Below are 22,991 nucleotides of genomic sequence, written 5' to 3' on the forward strand. Positions count from 1 at the left end.
GGGGGGTCTCTGAGTTCTAGGCCAGTGGATCGGCACAGAGAGCAGTGCAAGTCTGCCAAATCCTGTCTGAGAACAGCGCCACTTTTTACTTCTTATTCCATTTATATAAAATGCCCACAGCAGGCAATTTTTAGGGACCTGAGAGACTACAAAATTAGATTTTAGTTGGTTATACAACTGTGTAAATATACAGAAAAGCATGGCATGGCATACTTTATTTCTTAAGTTGTGTTACGACGTGCTGGCAAAAACTACTAAAAAAAGGATTGAAGTAAAAGAAGCCTATGGAATTTTTTTTGGGGGTGGTTCGAGACAGGGTTTATCAGGGTTTATCTGTGTAGCCCTGGCTGTCCTGGAACTCACTCTAGACCAGGCTGGCCTGGAACTCAGAAATCCCACTGTCTCTGCCTCCCAAGTGTTGGGATTAAAAGTGTGAGCCACCACTGCCCAGCCCTATGGAATATTTTTTATTGTTGAATATGCTTGCCAAGTGGTGAAATATTTGACGAGTAAAGGTATGAATCCTAGATTGTTTTAACAATGCAGCACATATGAAATCCACAGGTAGCTGGGACAGTGTGCAGTGTGAGAAATGCTCACTCTAAACCAACATCCCAAGCACGTAAAGGTTTCTGACCTTCACATCCGGGTCTGTATGAGCAATGGCACAGACCCCTTTTGGGAAGCAGCCTTTGAGAAGGGGGAGACAAGGCTCTCAGCGGAAGCAGGCGGGAACAGACTGCACATTAACAGCTGTAGCACATTTTGGCTGTAGAGTGGGCTGGTAGGATCAGAGTGGGAAACAAGGTTGCAACAATAGATTAGGGTCTGTGGGGAACCACTTGGAGCTCTGACAAGTTCTGCTGCTTCTTCCCCACCCTCCTCAGCCTCTAGGGTTTTTCTAGGAGCCCATCCTTGTGCCTGTGGAATGTGGGTTTTGCACCGGCCCTGTCCTGTTAGCAGTGTGGCTCTGGGCGGGGGACTTTGACTTTTTCCATTCTATCACCAGATCTGGGACATGGCACCTTCGGGTGGTCAGGAAGCATCTGGGGGTCTGAAGGCCAGGTGACAAAAGTCTGCTGAGAATAGTTCATGCTGGGGATCTCCTTGATTCTTGACGAGTTTGAGAGGTTCTGGAATTTGGAGCTAAAGGTGGATTTCTGGTAATGTGAGCTAATGAGGTTAATTTGATAGCACTGTGCAGGGTCAACTGGGGTGCGTGTCTGTGGTTTCCTTCCACACCTTCCACCTTCCCTTGCCAATTTTTACTGTCGCTTTCCCGGGACCAAGGTCAGTGCAGTGACAAGCCAGCTTCCCTGCTTGCTTCCGGGCTCGCCCTTAGTGTGGCTGCAGCTCAACAGAGAGACCAGGTTCACAGGCTCCCCTGAAGGAAGTCTTTGAGACGTCAGAAAGTAAATACCATTCAGAGCAATGAGGACACGAGCGCAGGTTTGGTTTTTGGACAGATAGGCAGGTGTCACTCATACTGTGGATCACGTTGTTTTGCACGTCGTGAGGTGGGTTGCTTTTTGCACATGTCAAAATTTGCTCCAGGAACCAAGTAAAGACCATGACACTGCCACCCCGTGGACACGTGGTTCAGCACTTCAGGAATTAAAGGGAAGCCTCATTCATTTGAAATTAGCCATTTTAGAACTGGCTGTGGTTCTTCTACCTTGGTGTATGTGGTCATGCTTATTAAATAGAAAGCTTAAAGCTTGTCTTCTGGGGCTTCTACATAAAGAAAACGAAAATAAAATAGCTTTAAAAAAGCTCAGAGGGCCAGGCACGGTGCCACACCTCTTTAACCTTAGCACTCAGAAGGCCGGGCCAGGTGGATTTCTGAGTTAAGGCCAGTCTGGTGTACATAGAGCCAGCCAGCCAAAGCAACATTGTGAGACCCTGACTTGAAATAACAAAGACAAAACCCTAGAAATTCGAGCATGCTGTTCAGATGGTACATTTCTTTGCACCAAAAAACTTTTTTTTTTTTTTAAATTTATTTTACTGGTATACATTGCTGTTTTTCTATTTGAGACAGACAGGTTCCATCTAGCCTAGGCCAGCCTGGAGCTGGCTTTGTAGCACTGGCTATCCTTGGGTTTGAAGTTGTTCTCCTGAGAGGAGACTGTGGGAAAGAGCCTCCATTTTGCTCACACTGTTTCTTTAAAAGTCATTGTGGTGTGTGAGGCCTATCTAAAATAGTTTTGCTTTTTTTAAACGTGTACTAATTTTTTTTTTCTTGTTTTGAGATAAGGGTCTCACTAAGTAGTTGAGACACTGATTTTTCTCCAGTACTATTTTATAGGATATGTGGAATTACCCTCCAGACTCCCTTCCCCCAAACGAATGTGGCTTAGTTTCTGTTGTCCGGGTAAAAATTCTTCCATGTTGGATGCCCTTAATGGTACTTACATAAAGGAGTGAATATTATATGCTATTTATTTAAAATAACAGTCTGCATTTAAAAAGTGTGGTAAACTGACTTAAAATGAAACGGGGCCTGGGAAGGACTCCCTTGCCTTGTGCAGCTCGGGAAGTGGTCCAGGCCTGGAGTGTACAAAATAACTTTCCCAGCAGATAGTTGTTTACAGCCCACAATGCCGTAAATGGCGTACACGCTTGAATTCCCTGAGGTGTCAGCATGGGTGGGGTGGAGGCACTTAGTGTTGAAATTGTGTGAAGTCTGAGTGGGCTGGAGAGAGACATTCCAGGCCAGGGATCCTTAAGTGTTCTGAAATCCACACTGAAGAAGCTAGCTGAAGTTTTCCTTGATTCCTCATCCTTCCCATAAGGCACCTGGTACCTACCTTTTGTTACTGGGGTAACTGCAAATGTGAGTGTTAGTGATTTTTGATACTTAAATATTTCCGAGTTGTTTTCTCTGAAGTTTGGCACAGTGAACGTGGTAACAGACTTTAAATTTACCAAAGCAAATGTGTAGGAGTGTAGGTAATATTTCACAGTTACTTTTTGCTAGATGTATGGTTTATATTTAACAATAACTTTTGCTTTCGAGTGAGGTAGACAGTGTTTAAAATGTATGAATTTAAGCGAGCGGAGCATCCAGGTGTTTGCAGCAGCAGGTGAGTCAGGTGAGCTGTGCTGGAGGCCACCGTGGACAATGACAGGCCCGTGTAGAGTGAGGCCCTTTGCTGCCGTCCAGAAGGCAGAAGCAAACGCTTGCGGAGGTCTGACAGGTATATTGTCATACCTAGTTTAAATTTTTAATTGTTTTGAGGGGTGCGGGAAGCATATGCCTGCTATGACTGTGGAGATCAGAGGACAACCTATGGAGTTGATACCTTTTCCTGTGAGTTCTCTTTTAGATTTATTTATTTATTATATATAAGTACACTGTAGCTGTCTTCAGACACACCAGAAGATGGTACTGAGTCCCATTACAGGTGGTTGTGAGCCACTATGTGGTTGCTGGAATTTGAACTCAGGACCTCTGGAAGAGCAGTCAGTGCTCTTAACTGCTGAGCCATCTCTCCAGCCCGAAACACCTTTTATTCTAATTTCATTTTTATTTTATTTTGTGAGTGTATGTGTTCCCTTGCATGCCACAGTGTGTATGTGTGGGTCAGAGGACAACTTTTGGAAGTCAGTTTTCTCTTTCCACACTCAGGTCCCCAGGCTTGATGACGAGTATTCCGTAAGTCCCTGACATCTCACAGGACCTTGAGTAAATTATCTTCAGTTTAAAGTGTTTTTGCTCTCTTGGTTCTTCAGACACCTTTTAGCTGAGTGTCTTTTGAATTTAAAAAGTCTTTTAAAATTGTCATAAAATTTTATTTATAGTTTAATCTTTTGTTTAAAAATCTCTTCAGGATTTGGAATCTGGAGGCCAGGAAATTTTTAATAACAGGATATGTTCATTTATTGTTCTGTGAAGCTATTTGGATTCTATTTATGGATTTAATCAAAGTTTTTTTTTTTACCTTTCAAGGTTACAGTGTTTTTTTTCTTTTTTTCTTGTCAGCTTTCCCAATGTTTGTTTATCACTGCTATCTCCATGCCAGGGGTACAGCTTACTGCTGACTAGGAAGAATGGCCTTGGTACTCTGTCCAGTGAGTGGTTACCAGAGCTGAGGGATGGAAGGGCCTGATAGGACGGTCCTGGTCACAGGCTAAGCTCTGGTTGACAGGGGAAGGGCCCCTTCTGTGGAGGGTGCTGGGAGAGGGCTCCTGAGGGAGGCATGCAGAATCTCAGCTTAATTGCTGGTGGATTCTGGGAAGTTTAGAGATAAGTAACAATGATGTTTCCTCTGGGTTCCTCTTTACAATTCATATAAACCATGAGTTTATTGTCCTTTAAAATCCCTCATTGATAGACTATTTCTTTGCATTATCAATACCTACTAGAAATGTTTTTAGTTTATCAGGCACGTTTTAAAGTGTTTAACCATAAAGCTACAGAGAAAAGGCACATTAAGTTTATATAAAAGGTAGTTTACCAATGCACACCTTCCAAGATGGCTACTATAAGACAGAAAATAGCAGCTGTTGGCAGGGAGAAATTTTAAGCCTTATGTATTGTTGCTAAGACTGTAAAATGATTCCCCCCAAAGTGGGTTATCTCATGAAGGTATTTGTATTTCTGTATTTATGGCAACACTGGTGTACTTAATCCAACTATTAATTCATGAGTGGAAAAGCAAAATGGAGTGTGTAGAATATTATTTAGCCCTAAGAAATTCTGACATATACAGTAATATAAAAGGAGAAACCTTGAAGACTTTGTACTAAGTGAGACAAGCTAGTCACAAAAAATCCTGCTGAGGCATTTCCCTTACTTCCAGCTTCTAGAACAGTGGGTCAGAGACATAATGGACTTGGTGTTTGCCAGGGGAAAGTTAGGAGTGGTGTAATGTGCATAGAGTTTAATTTTTGAAAGATGGATGGAAAGAATTCATAGGTGGCATCACAATGTGAATGTGTTAACTGTTACAGAACCGTTGAATCTTTTTTTTTCTTTTGGTTTTTCGAGACAGGGTTTCTCTCTCTCTCTCTCTCTCTCTCTCTCTCTCTCTCTCTCTCTCTCTCTCTCTAGCCCTGGCTATCCTGGAACTCACTCTGTAGACCAGGCTGGACTGGAACTCAGAAGTCCGCCTGCCTCTGCCTCCCTAGTGCTGGGATTAAAGGCATGCACCACCACTGCCTGGTCAGAAAGAACTCTTAAGTTTTAGTATTCTTTCCAAGAAATGAGGATCTTAGCACCTTGTACCAAATTGGAGTAGGTCAGTGAACTTCATGACGACTTGGAGACAGCTGACAGATGAAAGTGTAGTTACAAGCCAGGAACTTAAAAGGGAAGCAAATGCATATTTTGCTATGGTAGAGGTATGCAAATTGTTCTTAATGTAAAGGACATCTGTAATGAGATGAAGGTACTAATTTGACTAGTATTAGATGTTACGAGTTGGGGAATATAAGATAAATTCATACAAATGCTTGTGAAACTTAGGGTTTAGTGGAAAAGATAGTTTGAAAAAAAATATAAAGCTAGCCTTACGTTTTATGTGCATATTACCCCCCTGGCTGGAATGAGAAAGTTTCCTCGAGTAAAGGGCATTTAACTAGAGACCTGAAGAGAGTTTATCTTGGCTAGGAGATATGGGGTAGGGAGGATCAGAAGGGAGGGAGGGTGAGGGAATATCATTTTGTAAGTTCTCTGTCACTAGAAAGACTATTTTGGGGAAATGAAAGACCTTGGAAGCTGTGATTAGAAAGATACAAAGCCAAGTGTGACTTCCTGTAACCTCACTGTTTGGGAAGCCGTGACAGGAGAATCACTTGAATTTAAGGCTGGTGTAGGCTGTGTCCAAACCTTGTGAAACCCTGTCTAGGGAGGGGGAAGATATAGGATGCCAAATATCAGAATGTACAGGGGTGTTAGGCAATGCAGGGCAGTGGGGGTGGGAACACAACAGACACACACACACACACACACACACACACACACACACAGAGAGAGAGAGAGAGAGAGAGAGACAGAGACAGAGACAGAGACAGAGACAGAGAGAGAGAGAGAGAGACAGACAGACAGACAGACAGACAGACAGACAGACGGAAGGGTCTCAAAAGGAAATATCAACAAAAATATGGGGCACATAGGTAGAGTGGTAGGAGTCAGGAGAACATGTGTGTTCCTTTATGTCCAGCCTTTTAAGTACAAATATAACAACCGTTAAATACTTGTGTTTGAATGCTGAGAGATTAAGTTATATTTATTCAGATCACTCATGGGGCCTGTTAATATGGCAACATGTATGAAAAAGGTGGATTTGAGGGGTTTATTCAGGTATTTGAACTCAAATGGCTTTTACATTTATATGACATATCTGCTGGAAGCCCTAGATGTGGATAGATTTATGCCCAGGGAGAGTCTGGGATGAGTGGGAGCACTTTGACTAAGATGTTTGGTCCTTCAGTGTTGCGTGTAGGCACACACACACACACACACACACACACACACACACACACGCACACATACACGCACACACACACACACACACACACACGTAGGCACACACACACACACACACACACACACACACGCACACACGCACACATGCGTGCGTACACACACACACAACCCAAAAAACAAAATACAAAACAGAAAGAGTCTAGAGCACTGTTTAGTAATGCAAGATGGTTCTCAAGGTGTTGGCTGCTCTTAGCTCTGGTAGGCTGTTGCTTTTAAAGCAGATTGAGAGTCACTGAGGAAGCTGGCTGTGGATGGATTACATCAGTTGGAGAAGGAATGAGAAATGAAGAAATCGTGTGCCCAGGCACAGACAGGTCTTCCAGGAAGTCTGGTGTGACACGGAGGTAAGGAGATAGGGCAGCAGCTGGAGTTAAAGGCATCAGTCATCAGGATGTCCTTTTTAAAAGAGAAACACAAATTTAAAAAAAAGCAATTTCTGCTGGGTGGTGGCTGCGTACGCCTTTAATCCCAGCACTTGGGAGGCAGAGACAGGCAGAATTCTGAGTTCCAGACCAGCCTGGTCTACAGAGTGAGTTCCAGGACAGCCAGGGCTACACAGAGAAACCCTGTCTCGAAAAAACAAACAAACAAAAAAGTGTCTCCTCTATAAGGTCCACACAAGATTTGAGGAATGCATGCCTTGCTGACTCCTCAAACAGGATCTGTGGAATACAGCTGGGAACTTCCCACTGTGGTGGAATCACACTGATTTAGTGTAATTTTGGGGTTCCAGGACAGTGTATAATGCTCACCAGGCCTTGTTGAGGTACAAAGGTCTGTTTGCTACTAGCTTCTGGTCATCTGGAGAGACTCTTGGGTCTGAGACCTACATGTGAGTCAGTAGGTGTAGGAGTGTGTACTTGCATGTGCAGATGACTCTCACATGTGTTAGTCCGTCCACAGGATTGCTGCCCCATGACTGCCCTGCTTTGAGGTCTTCTGGGTTAGTGCTTAAAAGTCATGTGTTACATTTATTTACTATTTTGTGTGTATGGGATGGCACATGCACAGAAGTCAGAGGATACCTCTTAGTCAGTTTTCCCCTTTCTCCCAGGGTTGAACTCTGTTCACCAGGCTTGGTGGCAAGGGCTTTTATCCACCAAGTCATCTCATCTTTTGGATGATTTTAAGTGCAGAGCTTGCAATGGGTGAGTGTCAGCTTTCAATTCAGAAAACCTTGCCTTACCCGGCTAACCTTCATGAAGAGGGGAAACTAGCTTGACCCATTTCCCTGGTTCTGAGGTTGTGTGCGTTCCATGTGGGTACCTCTCTTAAGTTGCTTCTGGACTTCCCTCTCTTCCCTGAATCCTGAGGAGCTTTCTCAGCCGCCCTTGTCTTTGGACTATGGGAACTTCCTCTGCTAATAATCTTCGTCCTCTGCCTCTGTATCAGAATGGCTCATCATTACTATGGTCAGTGGTCATCTGTCCACGGAGGCTAGCCCTACCCACTGTAGGTAAAACTGTCTTGGTCATTTTCTGGTTCTTTCTGTTGACTTTCTTCCTATGCCTGAATTGTTCAGCACAGTATTTTAAGTCAGTGGAATAGGGCTTGGCACTAAGTAGATACATAAGTACTGGATAGCAAATAAGGATCAAAATCTGACTAACCAGAGTAAGTCCGCTGCTACTGACCATGATTTCGTCAGAGATCATGCATGTATAAAGGCTGACTGTGCAGCCACCTACGTCATTTTAATCCGTGTATGCCTTTTGACTATTTCGCCTTTTCATATTGACGCCACTTTATGAAGACTGTCACTTCTCGGTCTTTGTGTGTATGTGATCTCTCTGTGTGTGAGCCAGAAGTTGTATTGTGTGCTACCTTTCTGTGTTTTAATCAATGTTTTTACAGGATTCTTTTAAAAAGTTGGTTTTATTATTTTTAGGTGTGTGTGTGTACGTGTGTATGGGGGTGAGTGGGTGGGTGCTGGTGTTGGATCCTGTGGAAGTGGCATGTAGTTGGGACGAAACTCTGGCTCTCTGGAAGAGCAGCCAGTGCTCTTTACCACTGGGTGATATCTGCAGCTCCTTTGTACCTTGCTTTGGGACAGAATCTCTCACTGAGGCTGGAGCTTATCGACTGAGTTAGACTCACTGGCCAGTGAGCCTCAGAGCCAGTGAGCTTTTCTCTCCACCAGCCCACCAGTACTGGGGTCACACATGCACTTGGCTTGCTCTCACCTGGATGCTGGGTGTCTGTCTGATAAGACCCTTGTGCGTGGATAGCCTGCACTTCACCTGCCAACCTATTCCCTGCATAGAGACAGTCACTTAACAACTAAATGAGATAGACAGTGCGTATAATGGAAGGTATTTATTTAATAGCTCCCAATTGATGTGACAGTTATTTTTAAATTTACTACTTGAACAGTGCCACGAGTCTTCCTACATCTTTGTGAATAGTTTTATTTTGTTAGGAAGAATGTTAGGGTTGAAACAGTTCAGTAAAACATATAGTTTGAGGCATTTTGATTGTGAACTTGCCTTCTGGACGGATAGTCTTCCCTCCTCACAGTTGAGAACATGGGCGTTTGTTCCCCTCTGTTCTCTCTGACCATTCAATTTCAGCTAATGTGTGGATGAGGAGTGCACTGGTTTTGTGTGCTCCATCTGAGACGGTCAGAGTGAGTATCTTTTCTTATGTGAAGTGTATTCATGGCCCATACTTTCTTTTCTATTAAGGTCATTTGACTTGATGAATAGATTTTTAAGCTCTAGTTTTATTATAATTTCCCCCCAGAGAGGGGGTATAATTACCCCCTCCCCCCAGAGAGGTTTTCTGGGTTTCTCTGTATAACCCTGGCTGTCCTGGAACTCTGTAGACCAGGGTGGCCTCAAACTCAGAAATCCACCTGTTTCTGCCTCCTAAGTGCTGGGATTAAAGTCATGTGCCACCATTGTCCGTCACAATGCAGAAATTTTTAAAAAGATTAGCAGGAGTGTAAAATTGTTGGCTAATACCAATTAGTGACAGATATTTGTTTTCAGGTAAAATACAATAGTGATATTTTCATCAGTGCCATTTTCATTACAATCTTAAGTTTGTACATACTGTTGAATCTCTTGTTACTGCTTTGTTTTTGAGATAAGGTCTCACATCTCAGACTGGCTTGCAACTGCTAAGTAGCCTGAGCCTGACCTCACTATCCTTATGGGTCAGCTTCCATGTGTTGGGGTTACAGGTATGGGCCACCAAGCCTATGGCCTAGCTCTGATCTCTGCTAAAATGTTTATTTCTTGACACAGGGTCTTGCTCTATAGCCCTGGTTGACCTGAACCTCATTTTTTTCTCTCTGTCTTTTTAAAGACTTCTGTATCTCTGCACTTGTTCTTCTGCTGGACTTAAGCAGAATCTTGGAGGTGGTGCAGACATGATAAAAAGACAGAGAAGGTAGTGAGTTCTGGCAGCATCTTCCCTGCGTTGTAACTCTCAGAATCCTAAGTCTTTGTAGCAGATTATTCTTGCACCTTTTCCTATGTCTGATCCTTTATGTGTCTCTCTTAAAGACTTCTCTTTGACTGGACCGAGACTTAGAAGATCTCAGCGAGAACAGTTGGCATTTCCTGGCATTTTCCTTTGGCATTTTTCATTCTCTTGGCCAAAAGTTTAGTATGTTCTGCAGCCTCCTCATGTTTCTCAGTGTTTTGTTTCTCCAGAGCCATATGTCAGTGTTTGTGTCACAGGACATGCAGCGTGACAAGATGCTGAATCTCGGATGCTTTGGTCCTGGGCCTCTTACCATCTTTGTTTAAGGGCTTTCTTACAACAGACTGGTGGACATTGACACCTTTAGAGAGACTGAAGAGTTTTTGGATTCTGCTCTCTCTTTTGGCCCCCACTGCTAAGGAACAGTCGTATGTGTTAGTCCCGACATACCCTACCCCCTCACGATAACACTCAGAGTGATATCCAATGTGAACTCCAACAGGCTCACATTTCAGTCCTCCTTGGTCTGTAATACTGATTCTCAACCCTCAACACAGTTCCTCATATTGTGACGACCGCCCCTCCACCAGCCGTAACACTATTTCACTGCTTGCTACTTCATGACTGTAATTTTGCTACTGTCATGGATTGTAATGTAATCCTGATGTGCAAGATATCTGATATGCGGTATCTGCCTTGGGTAAAAGACCCTTTGCTTCATAGGAAAACCTTGTTTACTGTACTGCCATTGTACCATACAAGCCTTCTCTTCAGCCAGAGCCCTGGTGGCTACCCCTGTGGCCGTGCGCTTCTCATAGAGTGTGAAGCTCGCCTTTCTTGTCCCCTTCAGTCAGCTCTGACAGCTGCTGGCTGGGAAGGGATGCTTAGGTTCCTTGTGTCACAGCGAACCGCCTAGAAGGTGTCATGAGAGAGAACAGCTGTCCTTAGATATGAGAAAGGCCTCCTTGGCTTCTGTAAATCCTAACGTTTAAAAAGGTGCTGGTGAGAAGCTCAGTGGGTAGAAGCCCCTGCTGTGCATCCTAGTTGGGTTCCTATACTGTAGTAAACACCATGACCAGAGTCAGCTTGTGGATGAACGAACGTATTTACGTGGCTAATACTTCCCCATCTCATGATGGGAATTGAGGCAGAAACTGAAGCAGAGGCCATGGAGCACCGCTTATTGGTTTGTTCCTCTTGGCTCACTCCGTTTGCTTTATTTTTTTAAGGATTTATTTATTTATTTTATGTATATGAATACACTGTAGCTGTCATCAGACATGCCAGAAAAGGGCATCAGATCCCATTACAGATGGTTGTGAGCCACCATGTGGTTGCTGGGCGTTGAACTCAGGACCCCTGGAAGAGCAGTCAGTGTTCTTAACCACTGAGCCATCTCTCCAGCCCTCGGTTTGTTTTCTTATACAACCCAAGTCCATCAGCTCAGGGATGACTGCTGTCCACAATGGGCCAGGAATTTCCTTATCAATCATGTATCAGGAAATTGTACCAGGGATTTGCCTACAGGCCATCTGATGGAGGTGTTTCCTTAGCTAAGGTTCTTTCTTACCAAGTACTTCTGGTTTGTATCAAGTTGACAAAAACTAACCAGGACACCATGCAGGCCTGACAGCTATGTTCCTTTCCAGAAACCCACAATAGAAGAAAAGAACTGTCTCTGAAAGTTTTCCTAGACCCCCTATATATGCCATGGCACATGTCCTCCCATGTAAATAATAACTAATTTTTTAAAAAAAATCAAAGTATTTTCCAGGTTTTAAAATTTGAGGTCTTCTATAGAAAGGGCAAAGATTCTGGCTTGATAATGGGTTTCTTAAATCCTGGGTTTATTTTCCTAACCATGTAGTTAGGTCTTGTGTGTGTGCAGCACAGCATAGGGCAAGTTAAACTTTTTGAGCAAGTAGATAATATCACATATTTGTTTGGCTTGACTGTGTATTCACATTTGGGTCAACTCAGTTGGGAATAGATCCTTTCTCTATGAGATACTTACATTTCAATAGTGACAAAGGTGCTTTCAGCAGCTAGAAAAGCATACGTACCAGTTGGGTGTGGTGGCATACACCTTAATCCCAGAACTCAGGAGGCAGGAGCAAGCCCACCAGCCTAGGCTACATACATATGGAGTTCCAGGACAGCTAGGGCTACATAGAGATATGCAGTAGGGGGAGCGGGGAGGAAGGAGGAGAAGACGAGCAGAGGAATAAAGAGGTGAAGTGCAAGTGTTAAGGTTTGGTTATTCCATGGCCAGTGCAAGTCACAAGGCTGCTCCTGTATTACTACATGATAAAGTTGAGTCCTTCTTTCTTGTCTTTGCTATGGAGACAGAAGCTTGGCCTGTCACTCAGGGTGGCCTTGAACTTGAGACAGTGTTTTTGCTTCAGCTTCCCCCAGTGTTGGAATTATAAGCCTGAGCCACCATACCCTGCTTACACTTCTACTTCTTGATTAGAAGGCAGGCAAAGTCATGTTGCATACAGAGAAAAACAAACTGGTAGCTGCCACCACACCAGTGTACAATGAGAAGTAAAAGACTTAACTCTGACCATCTAACAGAAAACCTCCCTAGGCAGTGGAACAGCTTGTTCAAAGACTCAAGTCAGAAGAATGCCTGGTGTGCTCATGAGACAGCAAGGAGAGGTCAGGGGACAGCAGGAAGCACTAAGATAAGATCACAGCAGCATATGTCTGTCAGTCTGCTCAGCGTGTAATAAGGACTTATCTTTTATATGCATAAAAAATATGACTTATTTTTTTTTTATCTTTTACACTGACTGTTCTTTTGAGAATAGCTTAAAGAAGGAAGCAGAGCTGAAGGTATTAGTAATTGGACCAAATGAGAGATGGCCACAGCCTCATACAGTCTGGAGAAGGTGAGCACCTTTCCACTGCTGGTTTTTTTTTTTTTTTTTTTTGGTTTTTCGAATCAGGGTTTCTCTGTGTAGCCCTGGCTGTCCTAGAACTCGCTCTGTAGACCAGGTTGACCTCAAACTCAGAAATCCGCCTGCCTCTGCCTCCCAAGTGCTGGGATTAAAGGCATGTACCGGGCTCCACTGTTGTTCTTAAGGACACCACAATCTACCCCCAAGCTGGAAATGATGAATCCTCTTTCCCAAATCATGCTTGGCAAATCCTCTCCCAAATCATTAGCGACTTAAGAGCTCCTACCAGGAACACTCTAGAGAAGAAGAATTCAATGCTGTATTCAACGTTGTTGCTGAAACACAGATAAATCCTAGATGTTCTGAAGGTAAAGGCCTCTCTCATTCAACAGCAGGGTTTTCGTGTTCATTCTTTGTGGGTGTAAAGAAGCCTCTGGCGTGGGAGATAGCACGGCCCCTGCAGATGGGCTGCTGAGACAAGGCGTGTCTTCTGGCTGCGACGTTTCATAACCTGTTTCCCCCCCTTCCTTTACTTTTAATGTTACCTCTTGTCTTCCCTTTTATACTAAATCTTTTCCTTGATATTTGTCTTAGTCAGTGTTCTGTTTCTGTGAACAGACATCCTGACCACAGGCAACTCTTAAAGGACAGCATTTAATTGGGGCTGGCTTACTGTTTCAGAAGTTTAGTCCATTATTGTCATGGCAGGTGCCATGCAGGCAGACATGGTGCTGGAGTGGTGGCTGGGAGTTCCACATCTGGATCCACAGACAGCAGGGGAGAGAGAGAGAGACACTGGGCCTGGCTTGAGGTTTTAAAAACCCAAAGTGCACCCCAGTGACACACTTTCCCCAGTAAGGCCACACCTCCAAATAGTGCCACTTTTTGGTAACCTCTATGAACTCTGTGAGCTCTATGAGGGCCATTCCTAGTCAAACCACCCCAGTATTCAAATTTGCAGTCAGCTTCCCAGATGTCCTGACACCTTGTTCCCTGAGCTTTGTTCATTCAGGCCCAGGTCATTCACTGTACCTACTGGAGCTTTTCATGGGCACCAAAAAGAAACCAGCTTTAGCTCTGTTCTTCCAGTACCAAGCTCTCTAACTTTTATAACTTTCCGGAGTTTGCTCTATTATCTGCAAAAAGGGGGAGGAGGAATCTGCATAGACAGCATTATGAAACATAAGTGAAGCCTAGGTTAAGTTCTTCAGACACACCAGAAGAGGGCATCAGATCCCATTACAGATAGTTGTGAGCCGCCATGTGGTTGCTGGGATTTGAACTCATGACCTTTGGAAGAGCAGTCGGTGCTCTTACCGACTGAGCCATCTCACCAGTCCCTAGGTTAAGTATCTTATTTGAATATTCTGATATTATTTGTGTGTGTGTGGCATGTGCATATTAGTAGTATATGAATGCTGCTGTCCATATGTGCCCACGGGGAGGCCAGAGGTCAATAATTACATCATTTCTCCTTTCCTTTTCCTCCCACAGCCTCTTCCATATACTGCTTCTCTCTCTAAGATTTATGACTTCTTTTCTTTTAATTGGACGCACACTCTCCCTTTTTCTCTCTTTTGTGAATTCATAAGTACACTCAGCTCCGTCCTTATAATGTTATTTGTATATATGTGATTTCAGAGCTGACCACTTGATAACCAGTTGGGAGGCTCTTCTCTAGGGAAAACTGTTTCTCCTACTCTCAGATTGTTCAGTTGTCTATCTGTCTAGATTTGGGGCCCTGTGAACATTCCTCATCCATTGTCCCATGACTACTAGTGGTGTTCTTGTTCTGGTCTTGTGTAAGTGAGCAGCACTGGTGAAACTTCATGGGCGTGGCTTTCTTGACATTTCTAGGAGACACAACCTTGTAGAGACCTGCCTGTTGTTCTGACTCTTAGGGTAATATTTCTGCCCCCATTCCTCCATGTTTCCTGAGGTGCCGGAATTGTGCTGTAGGTCAGTGTGTGTGTCAGTTGGGCCTGGGTACTACATGAGTACTTGTTCTTTGCATTTTGATTGGTTGTGTTTGTTTGTAATCATCTCTGCCTGTGGCTCTGTGGCTCAGAGAGTTTTCCTCGATGATGGGTGGGGACAGTACTTATTTGAAGGTATAAACATCACTATTTAGGATGCAGTTAGGACTTATACTGGCTTAGTAAAGTGTTGGCTGTAGGTTCTCCAAGATCTACGACCTTACCAGCTCTGGGTAGTTGGCTAGGTTTGCTGTACCAAGCATGATTTCCTTCTTGTTGAGCAAGAAGACCTTAAGACCAGTTAGAGAGCTGTTGGTTACCACTAAGATATGTGTACCACTACTGTGCTCTTATGGTTAGGGTGCCATGCTGGTCATTGTAGTTTCTACCTTCATTTTTTTTTTTTTTTTTAAGACAAAGTCTCTCACTGGACCTGGAACTTGCTCCTTTGACTGTTGTCTTAGTTTTGTTTCTTGCTGCCTTGATAAAATACTGGGACAGAAGTGCCTTACTGAAAAAAGTTTGATTTAGCTCACAATCTCAGGTTCCAGTCTGTATGTTACTTTCCTGTTGTGCCCCCCACCATGACCATAAGGCAACATAAGGAAGAAAGAGTTTATTTTGGCTTACAGGTCCAGAGGGATGTGTCCGTGGTAGCTGAGCAGAGGCTTCGCAGCTGGCCCAGACATGGTGGCTGGGGCAGAATACGGAGAGCTTGCATCCTTTGCTGGAAGCATATTAGCAGAGAAAGCAAACACGAAATGGCAGGAGCCTTTAAACTTTTTTTTTTTTTTTCAAAGATTTATTTATTCTTATAAATGAGTACACTGTAGCTGTCTTCAGACACACCAGAAGATGGCATCAGATCTCATTATGGGTGGTTGTGAGCCACCATGTGGTTGCTGGGATTTGAACTCAGGACCTTCAGAAGAGTAGTCAATGTTCTTACCCACTGAGCCATCTCACCAGCCCAAAAATGTGTAGCCCAGGCTGGTCTCGAACTCGTGATCCTCCTGCCTCTGCCTCCTTCAGCAAATCCTACCGGCGTGCGCCACCACAACTGGCGCCTTTAAACTCTTAAAGCCCACTGCCAGTGACATACTCTCTCTCAACAAGGCCTAAGCCTTCTCACACAGCACTACAAACGGGGCCACGTGTTCAAATACACGAGCCTACGGAACCCATTCCCACGCAAACCATGCCACAGGTCTTCATTGTCAGGAAGTTAAAGCAGCAGGAACTTGAAGCAGCTAATCACATTGTAGCCACTGTTCCAGGCAGAGAACAGTGAAATCCTGCATGCCTGCTGCTGCTGAGTCTCTCTTGTGCAGTTTAGAGTTCTCTGCCTAGGGAGAGGAGCCATCCATCCACAGTGGTTGGGTTTTCTCATCTCTATTATTCTAATCAAGAAAATCTCTTAAAGACATCCCAGAGGTCTGCTTCTCTGGTGAGTCTTGATAGTGTTGGCAGTTAAAGCTAAGCACCAGGGCTCTAGCTGTCCAGTGAGCCTCTGGGAGCTCTCTGTTGCTCCCTCCCACCCCTCAGTGCTAGGGTTACAGCTGTGTCCTGTGGTACCCAGCTTTTTCTGTGGATGCTGGGATGAACTGAGTTCCCTCAGACATTTTCCCACTGAACTATCTCCCCAGGCCAAACATTTCTTTGCCTGAGATTTTCAGCAGCCTACTCCTCAGAGGCTGTGTCTTGTGTCTCTTCAGGCTTGAAAGGGCCATGAGGACGAGAGTAACAGAGTGGCCACTTCTGGGTAATCTGCCGTAGGTTCCAGCCTAAACAGAAATTACCTGAGAGAAGTGTGTATTATGTGGAAGGAAAAAAAAAGCTTGTTATTGAGCCAATATCTAGTTCAACTTATGAATCACTTAGCAAACATTTATTAGGCAACTATGCTGATGTGGAAATACCATTAGACTAAAAGAAATAACCAGCAAGATATGAACACAATTGATGTAAAATACAGTGTTCTTCAGCAAAGTAGGCAGCGAGAGCTCTGGAGGAAAATTACTACATTGTGGTCTAATTGCAATACTTTTGAGAGGCGGGGATAAGAGAGTGAAGAGTTCAAGAACTTCACTAAATATTGAGCTTGAAACTGTCCTGGACAACAAATAGGACCTTATTTAAAAAGGACACACATGGAGAGAGTTTTCTAGTGTTTTGTGTGTTGCGGTGTGTAAGTGTATGAGCGAGCGTGTGTGTGGTTCGTACATCTGTTAGATCCTCTACATGAGAAAAAGGGTAGTGAAAATGTAATGACACAGAGGAGAGAAGATCTCAGGAGATTTTTTGAGTGAGAATGGTTAAAGAAAGTTGAGGTGACAAACCTGATGTGCTCTCAGATGGTATGTTCAGAAAATCTAGATTATAGGTGATAAAGATGAGGTTGCAGTGGGGTAGAGCAAGGTCAAGATGGAAGATAGGTATTAGAATGTCTTCTGTAGGTTCTGATAAGCAAGTCTTTAAAAATTATTTTATGTATAGGGGTATTTTGCTTGCATATATGTTTGGGTCCCCTGGAGCTGGAGTTAAGAGACAGTTGTGAGCTACCATGTGGGTGCTCGGAGTCGAAGCTAGGTCCTCCAGAAGTGCAACCAGTGTCTTAACCATCTCTCCAGCCATAAATAGTTTCTGTTACTTGGTTTGAAATTTGAAGATCAAAATGGACCTTTACATTCTGGTCAAGGGCTAAGCTGTGCTGGTAGCCCTCTTTAAGTTGTTGGTTTTGTTGTTTAAGTTTTTTCCTCTTTATTTGGTTGGTTTGTTTCCTTGTGAGACAGGGTCTCACTGTGTAGGTCTGGAACTTACTGTGTACACCAGGCTGGCCTGGGACTAAATAGGCCTGCCTCTGTTGGGATTAGAAGAGTACATCACCATACCTGGCATCTCTTTTATTTTCAGTGGGAATCAATTTAATAGGTCATAGAATTTATGAGAAATTCCTTAATATATACATCATTCTTGAATTGAGAAATCAGACATTGATAGAAGCTATAAGCATATATGTTAGAAACGAGCATGGGTTAATTGATATAAATTACAGTAGCATCTTCTTTATTCCTTTCAGATCATCTGAAATGTCTGATCAGCAGAAGTTAAACCTATGCACTCAGACTGCACAATGGCTCCTTATGCTTTGTGTGGTTACATTACTTAGTCCACACCACCAGCAATGATTGATCTGGTTTTTTTTTCAATCAGTATACTTTTTCTTCAAGAAATGTCCTATAGATGGAATCATGCTGTACATAGCCTTTTAATACTAGTTTCTTTCAGTAGAGTGCTTCTGAGCATCATTTGAGTTGTATATAATGAGAGTTCCTTTTTGTTGCTGAGGTTGGATTGGGTTCTAGTGTTTTATCCTCCATGTTTGCTAAGTATTGGAGAACATGTGTGCCTTCGCACCATCATTAGAAATTTAAGTGGGTTATTTTGTGAAATAGGGATGGTCTCTGCACCTTTTAGAGAAGTTAACATAGATAGAGGCTTAGAGCTTACATATGTAGGCCTAGATTGAACAACTAGTTAATAGTGGAGTTGGGATTCACACCGTGGTCACCCACTCTAAAGTCAATGCCCTTAACCATTAGTCTACTGGGCAAATGGTTAATGTTAGTTTCTTAATTCGTTTTGCATGTTCTGTGGTAACAGTTAATTTTCTGTGTGTGCCTGTGCCCTCAGGTGTAGAGGCCAGAGGAGTCAGGTGCTCTCTGTCCCCTTTCGCCTTATTTCCTGCAGGCTGGCTGGCCAGTGAGCCCCAGGGATTCTCCTATCTCTTCCTTGCAGTGCTGGGGCCTTAGGTGTGTGACGCCCAGTGGGCTGAGGATCTGAGCTCCCTCTCAGGCCTGCTCCCTAGGCTCGCCACCCTCCCAAGCCACCCTCCCTTAAGGTAGCCTGCGATGTAGGTGGATCTCCCTTACTGCTCCCTGCTTATGTAAGTTTCTTTCTTAAAAAGAAAAAAAAAAAGGCCCAAAATTTCCCCTATTTTTCTGTTGAAGTTTATCAAGGAACAAAGACAACTGTTGCAGGCAATTATTTTCGTGTTGCTGGGTTTTGGTCTTAAGGACCCAAGGCTTCTGGGATTGAGGCTTAATAAAAATAAAACTGTAACTTAATTAGCATAAAATGCATCTGTATGAGAATTAAGGTCACGATAGCACTTTTCCTTAACCTCCTCTAAACAGAATCTTTGTTTTAGAGACAATAAGTAGCAAACAAAATTGGCAGTAGTTGAAATTACTTAAAATAAGAGGTCTGCCTTCTCCTACACTGCCGTAGGTTTAATTAAGGTAGGTAGTTGTCTTGTTTTTTTATTTTTAAAAACAGAATTTTGCCAGGATCTTACAGACTCCCAAAGTCCTAGTACTCTCAGGCCGATGCAGTGCGCTGTAAGAGTTTAAGGCTAGCCTGGGCTACATAATGAATTGGAAGCTTAGTCGTGAAAACCCTAATGAAAAAAAGAAACAGAAAAATTTTAAGAAGAAAACAGCAAGTTTTGGTGTGAAAATGTCTCTTTGTAAAAGAGAGAGCTACAAAGCCTGTTTACTAAGTATCTTATCGTGAAAGTATTTCGGACTAATACATCCAGTTTTTATTCTGATGCTGTTTTGTTTGCGATGCTGAGGTTTGAACATAGGCCCTCTCACATGTAGACAAATTCTGTACCACTGAGCTAAGAATACAAATTTAAAAAAATATTTTTTTTAGAGGCTGGAGAAATTGCTCTCGCAGAGGACCTGGGTTTGGTTCCTAGCACCCACATAACAGCTCACAACTGACTGTAACTCGGGTTCCAGGGACTACAACACCCTCTTCTGACCTCCATGGACACCACGTCCAGAAGTGGCACACATACAGGCAGACACTCCTAAAAATGAAACAATTCCTACTTTGTTAGTAAAGTATAATTGGCATAATTGCATTTTTTGAATATTTTATAAAATTCAAATTACTGACTACTTTATGAATAACTTCCTGCCAATTATCAAAAATTTGGTGAAGAAGGGGCTAGGAAGTGGCCCAGTAGTTAGAAACAGTTGTTGTGTAGTCGTGAGGATCTGAGTTCCAGTCTCTTACACATATACATGCACACATCATGAATGAATGTGAAGTAAGAGTGCACTCATGTGTATTTATGCCACTCACACGTATGACTTGGCCACACTGTGTGCTATCAGGACAACTTGTAGGAGTTGTTTTTTCCTTATAAATTATAGGACCCAGGCACTGAACCCAGGTCATCAGGCCTGGCAGCAGCCTTTACCTGCTAAGCCATCTTGTGGACCCTGAGACTTTTTTTTAACGTGTGTTCTTCATAGGACTTTGTTCTGCAAACAGCAGCTTAAACCTGAGGATTTAGAAAGGGCATAGAATCAAAAGACAGAACTGAAACGAGTCTCAAAAGTCCCCAGATCTCCACACTATTCCAGGGTTTAACAAGAACAGGAAATGGGGCTGGGATTTAGCTCACAGGTCAAATGCTTTCTTAGCAAGACCCTGGGCTCAGTTCCTAGGACTGCAAAAACCCTAGGAGACAACAAAATGCCTGGGGAAGCTTGAGGGCCTGTGTGTGCATCCCCAGAACCCTGGTGGCCTGTTTGTAAGTCCAGTCTTCCACTGAACTTGGGGGGAAGGAGACAGATCTGTGAAGCTCATTGGCCTAGTTGAATTGCTTGTCTTCAGGTTTAGTGGGAGACTCTGTCTCAAAAAATAAAGAAAGATGGTGGGCCTGGAGAGAAAACTCAACAGGTAAAGGCCCATGCCTCTCCTCCATGACTTAAGTTTGATCTACACTCCACCCACTGGAAGAAGAGAACTGACCTCTCCATTGTACATAGGGTGCCCAAGTGTCCACATACAGATAAATACACGTGGAAAATAAAGGGTGATAGCACATGGGAGGTAAGACAGGAGGATAGTATAAAGGTATGCATGCACAGTGGAGTGTTGTTGGCAATAGAAAAGCGGTTTTGTTAAACAGCATCCCCTTCATACCCTTCTCCCCAACTCTTTAAGTAGAAAAACCTTCCCACGGTTATAATCATAACAAAATAAGCCATCTTTAAAAACATTACTTAACTTTGTTTTGTATACAGATGTTTTGCTTGCATGTGTGTAAAATAAGTGCACCACGGAAGGGCCTGGTGCCTACAGAGGTCCAAAGAGGTGCCTGATCCACTGGAACTAACATTTGGATAGTTAGTTGTGAGCCAGCACATGGGTACTGGGACTCAAATCTGAGTCCTCTGCTAAAGCTGCAAATGCGCTCATCTATTGAGCCATCTTTCCAGCCCCCACAGCTATTATCTTTAATCTCACCTCACTTCTGTCTGAGTTTCTCTAATCAGACTGTCTCTTTTTAGAACTTTGTTGTGTGACTTAGAACTTTGTTGTGTGACTTTTCCTGGGCAGTTTGTTTCTGCTCTTCCTGGCTAGAGAGGGCAGACACAGAGCAAAGGAACAGTGTCATCCAAGTTCAGCACACTGAGCCAGCTTATTGGGGTTCCAGGAGCATGGGTGAGTCTCCAGCAGCTGAATCCCAGAGAAAGCACCCGCCTGCAGGCGTGAGTCAGGATTTAGGAGAGCATAACCACCAGAGACCCCAGGCAGCCCTACACCATGGAGGATCTCCTCCTTCCCAGCACAATACATGGCTCCAGGTAGCTGGACTCGGATCTTCTAATTTTCATGATTTTCTTGTGCTTTTCAAGATTCTTAGGAACTTCATGAGCTCAATTTTATCTTAAGGAGGGAACTTTTCTTTTCTTTTTTTTTTTAAAAGATACATTTATTTTATTTATATTAGTACACTGTAACCTGTCTTCAGACACACCAGAAGAGGGCATAAGAGTCACCATGTGGTTGCTGGGAATTGAACTCAGGACCTCTGGAAGAGCAGTTAGTGCTCTTAACCACTGAGCATCTCGCCAGCCCCAGGAGAGAATTTTTCAATCAGGAAAAAGCATTTATAAAATAAACTCTACCACACATAAAACCTTTCTTAAAAAATACCTATTTTTATTTATTTTTACATAAGGATCTCTCTCTCTCTCTTTCTCTCTCTCTCTCTCTCTCTTTTTCTCTGCCTGCACATATATGTGTATCCCATCCCATGTGCATGCATCTCTTGGAAGTGGAGTTACAGTTGGTTGTGAGCTGCTATGTGCTGGGAAACAAATCCCAATTCTTTTAAGAATAGCAGTGCTCTGGGCCATCTCTCTTATGTCCCACCCTGATTTTTTTTTTCCAAAAAATTAATAGTGACCTTCATATTGCTAAAACAAATTGTCATTTTTCTTCAGACCTGCTTTGGTCTGAGACCAGCATTTGGCTCTCACTCACCTCCTAGACTGCGTTTATTCCTCGGACTCCATGCTGATAGGGTAGGTCTTGTTTTCCTCCTCGGTTTCTCTGTGTTCCTTCTTAGCTGCCCTTGTAAGCTTTCTCATTTCCTCCACCTCTACATGATGGAGTGTCCCAAGAGTCTTATTCTATTATCTGTAGCTTCATGTCATGCGGATGTACCTAGATATATGCTAATGATCCTCAAAATGTATTACTTGTTTTTACTTTTCTGATATGATAGAAAATTAACAATACTTCAGTACTGATATGTTAAAGTCAGTACAACTTATGTTATATGATGAAAGACTAAGAAGAAAGGTATTTGTTTAATGTGTGTGTCCATGCAGGCACTTGTGTATATATTCTTATACAAATATATTCTTTTTTTTAAAAGATTTATTTATTTATTTTATATATATGAGTACACTGTAGCTGTACAGATGGCCATGAGCTCATGTGGTTGCTGGGAATTGAACTTAAGATGGCCCTGCTCCCTCCGGCCCTGCTCGCTCTGGCCCTGTTCGCTCAGCGCTCCAGCTTAGTACACTGTAGCTGTCTTCAGACACACCAGAAGAGGGCGTCAGATCTCATTACGGGTGGTTGTGAGCCGCCATATAGTTTTTGGGATCTGTACTCGGGACCTTCGGAAGAGCAGTCGGTGCTTTTACCTGCTGAGCCATCTCGCCAGCCCCAAAATCCTTTTTTTGTTTGTTTGTTTTTGTTTTTTTGTTGTTTTGTTTTTGTTTTTTTGAGACAGGGTTTCTCTCCTTGGCTGTCCTGGAACTCACTCTGTAGACCAGGCTGGCCTCGAACTCAGAAATCCACCTTCCTCTG

The 22,991-nt window shown here is 43.3% G+C and overlaps 1 protein-coding gene across 1 annotated transcript in view; it reads left to right on the forward strand.

Annotated features, from left to right (window-relative positions):
- Elf1 (E74 like ETS transcription factor 1) overlaps positions 1 to 22,991 on the forward strand; it is a 98,348-nt gene that overhangs the window by 4,730 nt on the left and 70,627 nt on the right. The window lies entirely within an intron of this gene.

This window comes from Mastomys coucha, unplaced genomic scaffold (assembly GCF_008632895.1).
Source record: "Mastomys coucha isolate ucsf_1 unplaced genomic scaffold, UCSF_Mcou_1 pScaffold9, whole genome shotgun sequence".
NCBI lineage: Eukaryota > Metazoa > Chordata > Mammalia > Rodentia > Muridae > Mastomys > Mastomys coucha.